The 10,679-nt window shown below is 41.9% G+C and overlaps 1 protein-coding gene across 8 annotated transcripts in view; it reads right to left on the reverse strand.

Annotated features, from left to right (window-relative positions):
* The window catches only part of GAS2 (growth arrest specific 2), a 92,295-nt gene extending 89,320 nt beyond the window's left edge, over nucleotides 1–2,975 (reverse strand). For 3 of the 8 annotated variants that reach the window (XM_048050884.2, XM_066997458.1, XM_066997457.1), the window contains exon 1: nucleotides 2,649–2,818. The gene's annotated coding sequence lies outside the window, so the exon portion shown is untranslated. The other 5 variants (XM_013177798.3, XM_048050887.2, XM_048050886.2 and 2 more) reach the window with 5 other exon arrangements.
* Between the last annotated feature and the right edge of the window lie 7,704 nt (nucleotides 2,976–10,679).

Here is a 10,679-nt window from a genome sequence, read left to right on the forward strand (position 1 = left end):
AAGCTGGGGGTGTGGGGGGGAAGATGAGAATGCCTTCCTTAGAAAGCCACAGGGTAACTAACAACTTCTGTAATTGATGTCTTTGGTGTCAGGAAACTTCTTAATGGTGAGATCTGCTAGACGGGTATAACTTGAAGTCAAGTTGTGAAAGCTCCCCTACTTGAAATACTTCAAATGGACTAAAAGAAGCCATAGGAATACAAGCAGAGACCCATCACTCACTGGTCAATGTGAGACAGGCAATTTTTGTCACCTGCAGTTTTCAGCTTAGCGCAGAACAGTCATCTCTTTCCTTCTGCCATTCTACATGTGTAAAAACAAACACAGTCACTTGTAAAGTTATGATTCTACCTCTCACAGCTCCTCTTCAAAAGCTAGTACAGAGCTTTCCCTTCCGTAAGGCACGACAGGTCGTTCTTATCTGCATCATCTTAAATGTGCGTATATGTAATCTCGGTTTTCTCAGTACCACAAAAAAGAAGATAAAACATAGGCTCACAGATGCAGCAAGCGTATTTTTAAAAGGAAATTCAATTTTTCTAGTTATTTTATTATCCTTATAAACTATACCACAACCAATTTAGCCCAAGGTTTCTGGAGCTTTCCCAGATTGACTTGGAGCATACTGTACGTATTCGGGGGGAGGGGCACCGGAGGGGAACCACCATCTGAAACTCATTAATCAATTAGAATTTTTAAGGGCTTACATCAAAATGTGATCTACACTGATAAAGTAAACTTTAATCACAAGAAGCCTTTGTCCTTTCCTTTATGAATATACTCGCTACAAATGCGCGCAGCGCTCGGAGCGGAGGATGCAGAACCTGGCAGAAGCAGCACGCTGATACTTTAGACCTGTAAGGCCCTTGGTCTGAGTCCAGACCAAAATGAAGTTAACCACACAAAAATCTGAGCTAATCATTGAAAGCCTAGACATTTCCAGGACTATGCCTGGTAGAAACAATTTTGTTGCCTTGATAACGTCTCCTCTTCCAAAAGGAAAGCAACGAGTCCTTCTCACATAGACCAAAACAAAACCTGAGGAATGTTCAATATCTCCCTGCTCATAAAATTACAACTTCTGGAAACCGAGCTGGTTCCTAACACAGTCCAAAAACTTTCAAGTTGACTTCTCTTTGCCTGGCTCTTACCACATGTTTTTCTGCTTATCTAAGCAAAATAGCCATTAAAAATTAGTACAAAAGAAGTTTCCATCTCCATCTGAGATCTCAACTAGAAAAGGAAATATTTCCAGACAGGCACATACACATGCACCTGGCATAAGCACATCTCACAAGGGGTGGAAGTGCACCTCTTGCTGCAGGCACACTGCAGACAGTGTTACAAACCGACCCTCATCTGCATTGCATTTAATTATGAAGTTCCATTTCCCCGTTCCGTCCTGAAATTAGTGTGAGGCTTCCACCGAGAGGTTTCCAGCGGAGCCAGAAAGGTACTTCAGGCAGTAAGCGTGCCACATGAAATAAGACCGTGGGCAAAAAGAAAAATAAAGGGACCAAGTGAGTCAGTGAGAGCTGTAAGCTTGGGGACAGCACTGAGTCTTCCTCACCTCACTTCCTTCAAGGTTTGGGTTGGCTGTGGTTCCAACCAGGGTACTGCACTCCAGTGGCAATCAGGTGGCCTATCGAACCCCACAATATCAATTCTGGAGGGCCGGCTCCTTTCCTATTAAATCGCAATGCACACCACAAAACCGTCACCAACCCACGACACCTGGCACGGCACCTACCCCGCGGGGAAGCAACCGTTCGGGAGTTAACACACGGCAGCGCAGGACAGACAGTGGGTTGGTTGTTTTTCATTTCCAAGTCACGTCAGAGGCGTGCAGGAGCTGCACGGGGAGCCCGCGGCGCATCCTCCCCGGTGCCCCGGGAGCCGGCCCTTGTGCCCCCGCGACGCACAGCCCGGAGAGCCGGGGCTCAGCGGGGCGCACCGCTGCCGCAGCATCCTCCCGGCAAGGCTCTGAGGTCGCCCTGAGAGCTGACCCCGGAGCCCGAGGGCACCGGCAGGCGCAGCCGGCTCCCGGAGCCCTTCCCATGCGCTTCCCCCCAGCTCCGCCACCGTGCCGGACGCGTCCCCCCGTCCCCTCCCCTGCGGCCCCAGAGCCCGGGGGGGGGACCCGACCCGCGCCCCCGCTCACCCGCCGCGGAGCCCGGCTCGGCGCTGGGCTGCGATCGTTCCTCGGCGGGGCCCCTCGGCGGCGCGGCTGAGCTAATGCCTTGGCCATCGGCGCCGCTCCCGGCTCTGCCCCTCGGGGGCAGGACCAAGCGCGGCCGCCGCGGGGTGCCCGGGGGCGGCCCCGGCAGCGAGCCCCGGCCGCGGGACATCGGGCGGCCCCCGCCGCGCCCCCGAGCCGCTTGCCAAGCCCGGGAGCCCCGAGAGCGGGAGGGGAGGACCCCAAAAGCCCCAGCTGGCCGCGGGGAAGGCGGCTGCAACAGCAGCAGCCGCTGCTCTCCTTCCCTCTCGCAGCTCACCTTCCCGCGGCGCTCCCCTTTCTCTAACCGCGGAGGCAGGGGCCAAGCGCCCGGAGCGGCCCCGGACTACCGGAGCCGGGGCAGAGACCCCAAGGGGCGGGCACGGCTCCCCCCAGCCCCCGGAGCCCCCCGGAGCCCTCCCCGTGCCCCGACCTGCGCAGACCGGCAGCAGCCGCCCGCCGCTCCTCATGCTCCTGTCCGCTCCGCCCGGGCTTCTCTCTCGGGGAAAGCCGCCTTTTTGGTTTCTTTTTTCTTTTCTTTTTTTTTTTCCTTCCCTCCTCAGAACCCGATTTCCTATATTTCAGCAGTCCGCGCAGCCTGAACGGAAGTTAAATACTTACTTTTTTTCAGAGGGACGGCAAAGGCAGTTGACACTGATTTACCCTTGAAATGCTGAGATATTGTATTACAGCCCTTGGCAGCGAGTCACTGCCGGGGTCCATTTCTCTTTTATTATTATTACTCCCTTTCCAAGACTCTTGATTGTGGAAAAGAAAACGAGAGAGAGAGAGAGAGAGAGAGAGAAAGGAAGTCTTCCTACCTAAGTAAAAACTCTCTTTTTCATTAATTCAGATAGTTGTTGCTGGAACTTTTAAGCACTTAAGAGCACCTCTTTTGATTGTCACGTTTCGGTTTTTTTTTTCTTCTTCTTGCCCTCTGGCTAAAGGAGCAGGATTTCAGCTTTGTGTCTTGGGAACTCTGCTTTGTTCCATATGTCTCCAAAACGATTTCGTGCCACCTTGCAGTCCATTTTGAACAAATACTGTATGCTGTTCCTCAATTAATCATTCTTATATTACACCTTTAGAAGAGTGATGGATAGAGGTTTTGCTTGTTCATGTATGTCTGGGCTTCGTCTGCCCAGCTGAATCCCAGCTAACTCTTAGCACACCTTCAGTGCAGTCATTATTTCCTTCTCACCTTATTTCATTTTCGTGACATTTCAACATTTTGTTAAACGTCAGAGATAACCTTCTCCAACTGTTGTTTATTCACTTATTCCCTGCACAGAGAAGCCCCTTTTGTGAATTCAATAGCGGGAAACAGATGTTCAGACTTCTGCTTCTCTTAATGCATGGATGTAGATTGTCTTGTTGAGTTTCCTAATGGTATCATGTTATCACTTTCCGTAAGAGTGCTCCAGTCAACCAGCACACTTATTTTTTTCTTTCACAGCGTAGATCCACTTAATTAAATTGTTCTAGCCAGAGCACATTACGTATAATTATACTGAAAGAATTGTCTTAACCCGATTGCTGAAAAGCACATCAAGCTGACCCTTATTTTTCATTTGCATTCATTTCTTTGTACTCTGATCTGCTGGGAAAATTTGATTTGCACAATTAATGCCGGGCAATTCCTCAATAATTGCACTGCAAGCAAATTCCTCTTCTCTGAGCAGCAGATGTTCATTTCTGGCCAATCAGAATGGCCACATCTTTCGTTATTTGTTGTATTCCTATGCTCGTATTATGCTGGTCTGATGGACTATTAACTGCTGCGATGAGTGCTACTTAAATGAGAGCATTTCATCAGCATGCTGATGTATTTAAGTATGAAGAGCTCTAGCCATGTACTAGATGGGTAACAGAATTGCACAGAATCCTAGTTTTGTTCTGGGTAGTAAAATGTGGATGGCCCTGAGCATGACAGATTCCTTTGGTTGGTCCAATTTCTCAGTCAGGAAAAAAAAAAAAAAAAAAAAAAAAGAGAGAGAGAGAGAGAGAGAGAGAAGAAAGCCCTCAGATTTCCCAAAAATAAAGACAGGATAGAGTGAGAATTGAACTGATGAGCAAACTTCTGTACACACTTTATTATCTTGCAGAAGTTTTATCTGACCTTGAGAAACTTTTTTTTTTTTTTTAATAGTAATGAGCAACAGTTTAAATACAATTTATATGTCACCCTAATAGGAAGAGCAGCTTGAGATAAAACCAACTTTGTTACACCATTCTGCATAGTTAAAAGTCCTGCAACTTCACAGCAAACTTGGAAAGCATTTCACAAAGAAGCAGTTATGTCTCCAGTAAAAGCTTTAAGATTCACGTGTTCTCTGGAATTACAGGACTCCAAACAAGTTTAGGAGTTTCACATAAGGAGTTTAGGTGAGTTAAGTTAATTACACGTAGGGAGTTAAGGTGTGGCTTTTCCAGACCTCATGAAATAAATCTTGTACACACATTTGCATGTGAAGCAATGAAAAGGACTGAAAGGGCAGTTGTGAGATCTCAAAGCCCAGGTTGGTTGTGCACTCCTTGATGTGTTAGCTTGTCCCAAAGAATAACCTAACAGATGCTGATAGTAGAAGAGCATACATTCCCAGACGAATTATCTATGTGAATCGTTTTCTCCTTATTATCATTTTGCTCATATTTCTCTCTTACTATCATTCCATAAAGAATCAATAGCAGACTAGCCAATGCAACACCATTACCACTGTTAAGAAGAACAAAAACCAGTGACTTAGATCAAATCTTATGCACGCAAGACTGAGTGGAACACAGTGCCAAGTATACATCTGAAATGTACATTAAATGAATGCTACGGATGTTTCACCAGTGACACCACAGTTACGAGTGCACTGAGCTTCACACTTGAAGCAGGAATACAACTTTTCTGTTTCATGCTTTACGATTTGAATTTGGCTTTCAAATTTGATACAACTCCCCACAGCACAAATACATTTTTTTACATAAAGTTATTTCAATAACATTCTTGCTAACCTTTGTAGAGGAAATACACAAACATTTCCTTGTGAAATGTTAGCGCTTTGTTCACTTTTTTCCACATATACTAACTTCTCTCTCCACCCCTTCAACTTCCAATGTCCATACATTCTGAGCATATTTCTGACACTCCATATGTTTGATATGAGTGGGCACATGAAGACGATGACTTGAAGACAGACTTGGAAAGAAGAAAGAGAAGGACGACTTACAGAGACTGAGAAAGGTAGAGCTTGTTTGGAAATCATATGGTCACACAGAAAACCTGAGCAAAATCATTACCATGACTAGGACAAAATGGTTCCACACATATAATTTTGACTGTAGAGATAGACATAGAGGTGTCTAATCTGCTTACATGCAGCGAATTCAATCCAAAGATGTGAAAAACTTTGTATGTTTTGGGACCACAAGTCAGGATTCAAAAATTCCAGAAGTTTTACTCCACCTTGGTTGCACACTATAAACCTAGACATGCGGATAACTAGACATGAAATTCTGGAGCACGAGGTCAACAAGGATGATTACAATGGCCTATTTTCCTCCATGAAATTCATCAGCCCTGGTCTAGAAATGTCTTAAAATCAACACACCTGGTGGCCAGCAGATGCTATATCATTCTTGCAGGTCAGCTACCAGTGGGAAGAGAAAATTAACTGGAGCAAGGGGTTATCAGTACACAGCCAGCTCAAGTAGTAGTCACTAAATAGGAGGAAGAGAAGGGAGCAGGAAGAGGGAGAACGTGGAAAGGCATTTGGAGTTCTCAGTGGGCAGAGAAGAGTCACAGGCATCATGTTTGCCATATCCCTAGACTTTGAACCTTCCCGGTTCAACAATAAGTCAGAGTCCTGCAGCTTGGCATTGGAGCAGGCTCACACTTATCTATTAATATTTCAAGAGGATTCTAACCCCCAAGTACTCCTCCTTCACTCTGTAACCGGGGTCACAATTGACTAGTCTAATATCAATTATATATAATGGATATAACGTAATTTATGACAGACATCCCAATTCTATATAGACTCTTAAAGCACGTAGCTATACAGCCATTAAATGGGACATTTTGGTTAGCTAAGACAATAGAGAGAGCAGAGAGCAACCGACGCACAGTGGCAAAAATGATGAATAAAGTGTATATTTAGTACAGAATGTTGTACCTGTTGACTTCCATGCTTTTTACCACTTAAGGGACCATGGGTAAAGCTGAAATGAATTCAGCCATGAGTGATTTTCCATTTTAATTATCATGGAAATAAGGCCTGCTCTAAGTTGATTCCATCCTCCAATAATTCAGTTCAATGCACACAGTGATTTTATAATCAATTGTACTTTGATCAAATCTGCAGTGGAATACCCATTTTAAAGCTCTGTTAAAACTCTGCAAACAATTCCTTCAGTACAAGAGTAAAATGCTTTGTTCTTCCATCTTGCAAACTTACTAGAAATGTAATTTAATCAACGTACAGTTATGTTACTTTCGACAATTACAACTGTCCTGAAATTCTTTGCTTTCTATCTTATATGTGAAACCAACAGCTATAATCTGAGAAAAGCAAGTTTTTGTCATGGTAAGCCTAAATAAAAGTTAACTGCTTACTCTGCATCATGTTTATTAAAACATACCTATTGTTAATCTTTCAGTCAGTGTCAGGGTAAGCATCTAGATTAAATTAGACCCAGGAACAGTTTTCCATCATTATGGAATACACATACCTGAATTGATGTACCATGCACCAGCATATATAAACTGCTTAGAAGCTCAAGGTGCATAGTATAAGCCTCTCGGGGACCCATCTTACGGATATGCACCACTGGCAAGAAGCTGTCACAATTCTGATTTTTACAGAGAAGTATTTTTTGACTGAGAAGGTCATAATAGTTTACTCATGGATACAGAGCTTACAGCTGTCATTCCAAGAAAACTACTGGAGTTGACACAATGATTAGAAGGAGAAATTATATGTTCTGTTTGACAATTAGATTATAACAGTATAATCTGTCTCCAAACAAACCAGTACCTTAAATATTAACAAGAATGACAGATTGTTATTTTATTTTCTTAAATAGGAGGATCTCAGATATCACATCGATAAGGATTATTTAAATGACAACAGAGATTACATAGGCCTCATGGCACTTTTATTCCTTCCTGAAGTAACTGAAACTGAAGAAGAAAACTCCAAGCCATGTATGTAACTGCACTCCTGTCTCCATGAGACAGTATAGCAATTGCAAGTGACTCAGAAGACTATACAACTGAAACCAACTCAAATACCTCTCAGCCCAAATGTAAACAGTGATGGGAAAATGCATATTTGATTCTCAGATTTTGCCTACTGCTTGGTCAGACAAATTAATCATACTTAATTCAGTGCATCATCTTTTCTTTTCTCACACACCTCTCAGAAAGTAAATTTATTTGTAAGGAGAGTTCTGCCACAGGGTGAGATGAACTTATTGATATTATCAATTTCATTCTGTTCTCTATATTCTGTCAGTGTCTTTATGGACTAAAACAGCTTGAATTTGAAACCAGTTTTATCAACATTTTCTGTTTGCATATTCACTAACAGAATAATTTAAAGAAATAACAATTATATCCACGTTGCTTAGTATATACAATGCTACTGAGCACAAATAAACATAAATAATCTCTTCTACTTTCCATACATATTATGGAACAGGACTTTGTAGCTGGTTTCTTCCTGTGATGGACAAATCATTAAAATAAGATGCTGTTTCAAGACAAATTAAAGCATCAGAATTTAGCTACTAAGAGCAAAAGAGCACCAGTGAGAAAAAGAGGATTCAAGAATGCCAACAACTACCAAAACAACATTGCTTTGTTGTATCAGAAATGTTCTGGGTTTTATATATATATATTTTAAAACAGATTCTTGTATAGTGACTCAAAAAACACAAAATAATCTTTATAGGATTTAACTGATAGATGCTGTGCTTTGGAAAGCAATTTACAAACAAAAAGCAAACATTCCAGATGCACACAACAGTTTTTTCAAAGTAACACATTTTCCAGACCAAGAATATCAGAAGACCAATTCATTGCTTAAGAATTCAAAATATTTTTAAAACAGAAAATGTTCTAAAAGACTAATAACACCTGCTCCCTCCTGGCTGGTCAAAACCCTGCCTTCCCTCATTTTCTCTTCACCTTTCAATGTCTTGCTTCTCATAACACATACCTAGGTTTCCTCTTATAATCATTAGTATTTCTTGCCTCAATTTCCCCTCCCAGTAACTTATTCCCTATGTTTATTGGACTGTGTATGAAATTATTTTGGTCACTGGAGCAACTTTAAGAGTCCAATTCAGGATCTTATTTCCATATGAAAACCCCCATAAAGCAGAGATTTTTTGGCTATCTTCCAAGTTCAAATCAACTTTTTGCAGATTGCTCTGTTCATGAAGTAAAAAGTAACAGACAATTCTACCCCATTTGAAGTGATGCATGCTCACAACATGCGTAACTCTAGTAAACCCGCCTTTGTAACGATAGAATTCAAAAGCTTTATTGCCTGTCCAACAATCTGGAGGAAAGAGAGACAGAGCGGTCCTTACAGGAGAAAATTTGGCACTCTTCAAGCCTGATTTTCTTTCCATACTACCTTCAAAGCTCTTCCAGCCCTTCTCCTGGTGTTTCTGACACTACTTTTCAGCAATTCTTCCTCAACCTTATACTTTCTCCACCAACATTTCAAATTCATTCTCCTCAGAAGCTATTGTTTTTCTTCCCCTCTTTGAGATACTATTGCTATTCTTTTCCAGTTCCCTTTTCCTTTAACTGCTCAGTTCACTCGATCTTATACCTTAGGGAATGCTTTGATTCCAGCACTCCTTTTCATTCTTCTATGGAAGAAGCATCATGGAAGCATTCCTAATGGAAAGAACATTATTCCCCATGTCACATTGCAAAATGAGACAAGATGAATGCAAGCTCATTTAATAAGTTATTCCTGTCTCGTGGGAGGTTAGGAGACTTGGTTTCTTTTGCCAGCCCTGCAAAATAATCTGCTGTACAAGTTTCATCAAATTACTTTTTATTTCAGTTTTCCCATCTGTAAAATAGGCATATGCATAAAAACTTCCCCTTGTAAAGTAGTCCAACATTAACAAATGGAGAGAATTCTATAAAGATGGGCCCAATATATTAATTTAATTTATTGAAGAGTCCTGCACATATTTTCTTTCCCTGTCTTTCCTCCTTCTTTACACTGCGAACTGTGTATCTGGTAATATGCTATTAAGAGAAGGGAAGTTAGGAGGTTTGGGAATAGCCTTGGCTCTGATACTCATTTGCTGTCATAAGAAAATAAGAAATCTGTGATCTTGGAAAAGTTACTTAACCTTCCAGATACTTCAGATTTCTGATCTATAAGATGTAATATAAATATGTCATGGCAGTTGTGAGGTAAGAGACTCAAACATTTTGATGCCATAGACTGAGAATTCAACAGAAATGAGAATATTACTTCGTTAAATGTATTACCTCTTTGGCAGGTATTCTTCTTGCTGTGTTGAAGTTGCTCAATTCCAGCATTGGCCCTGCCTGTGACATTATTCTTCATGTTGGGACATGTTGTGGAATGACAGTTTCCTTCAGCAGAATCCTCCCAGATCCCAGCATTGCTATCTGAAATGTGATAAGATAATATCTAATTGCTGTCAAATGACTAGCATTTATATTTTCAGTCTGTTTGTTTCAGACAAAAGTAGGCTTATACAACTCTGGAAATTTCATATTTAGGAGGACATTATTTTGCATAGATGTTACTTCAGCATCTGCAATCCACAGATCATCCTCCTCAAGTTTCTCTCTCTCTTCATTTGGAATGCCTTTTTATCCTTGCCGTTAGCCAGACCAATATCAAAATTACTTTGTTTTGTTCAACAGGTTTCTTGTTCAGCCCAAAAGCGAAGCATCAAAGCCCAGTGTACTCTTTGGTTTCCTTTTAGGGAGGAGCCTGACATACCTCTGTTTATACTATAGCCTGGGCCTTGGGCATGTTTTCCTAATTGGAGCTGGCTGAAGCTTTTCTGCTTTCCTGCTGCCTGTCATAGGCTGAATTACAAACGATGGTGAGACCGGTTACCCAACTCCCTTCATTAATGACATATGTTGCTGAAACACATTGAGAGAATTTCAGAAAGATCAAATTTCAGACCAACCTTGAAACCAGATGCCTAAATCCAATAATGAGGCAAGAAAGCTATAGATAGAAAGCTAGTGTTTTACCTTGTGAACACTACAGTCATGCTCGCAAATGAGACCAGGGTCAGAATTCCAATATTAAGAATCATTCTCTGTCATCTTTTAATTTAGCATGTTGGCTCAAGTCCAAATAAACAGCGCACAGAATAATTAAATCAAGAAATAATTCAACAAATGAGAAAAAACACTTGTGCAAAATATCACAAGCTTGGTGAGTGAGAAGAATTA

This window comes from Anser cygnoides, chromosome 5 (genome assembly GCF_040182565.1).
Source record: "Anser cygnoides isolate HZ-2024a breed goose chromosome 5, Taihu_goose_T2T_genome, whole genome shotgun sequence".
In the NCBI taxonomy this organism is placed as follows: domain Eukaryota; kingdom Metazoa; phylum Chordata; class Aves; order Anseriformes; family Anatidae; genus Anser; species Anser cygnoides.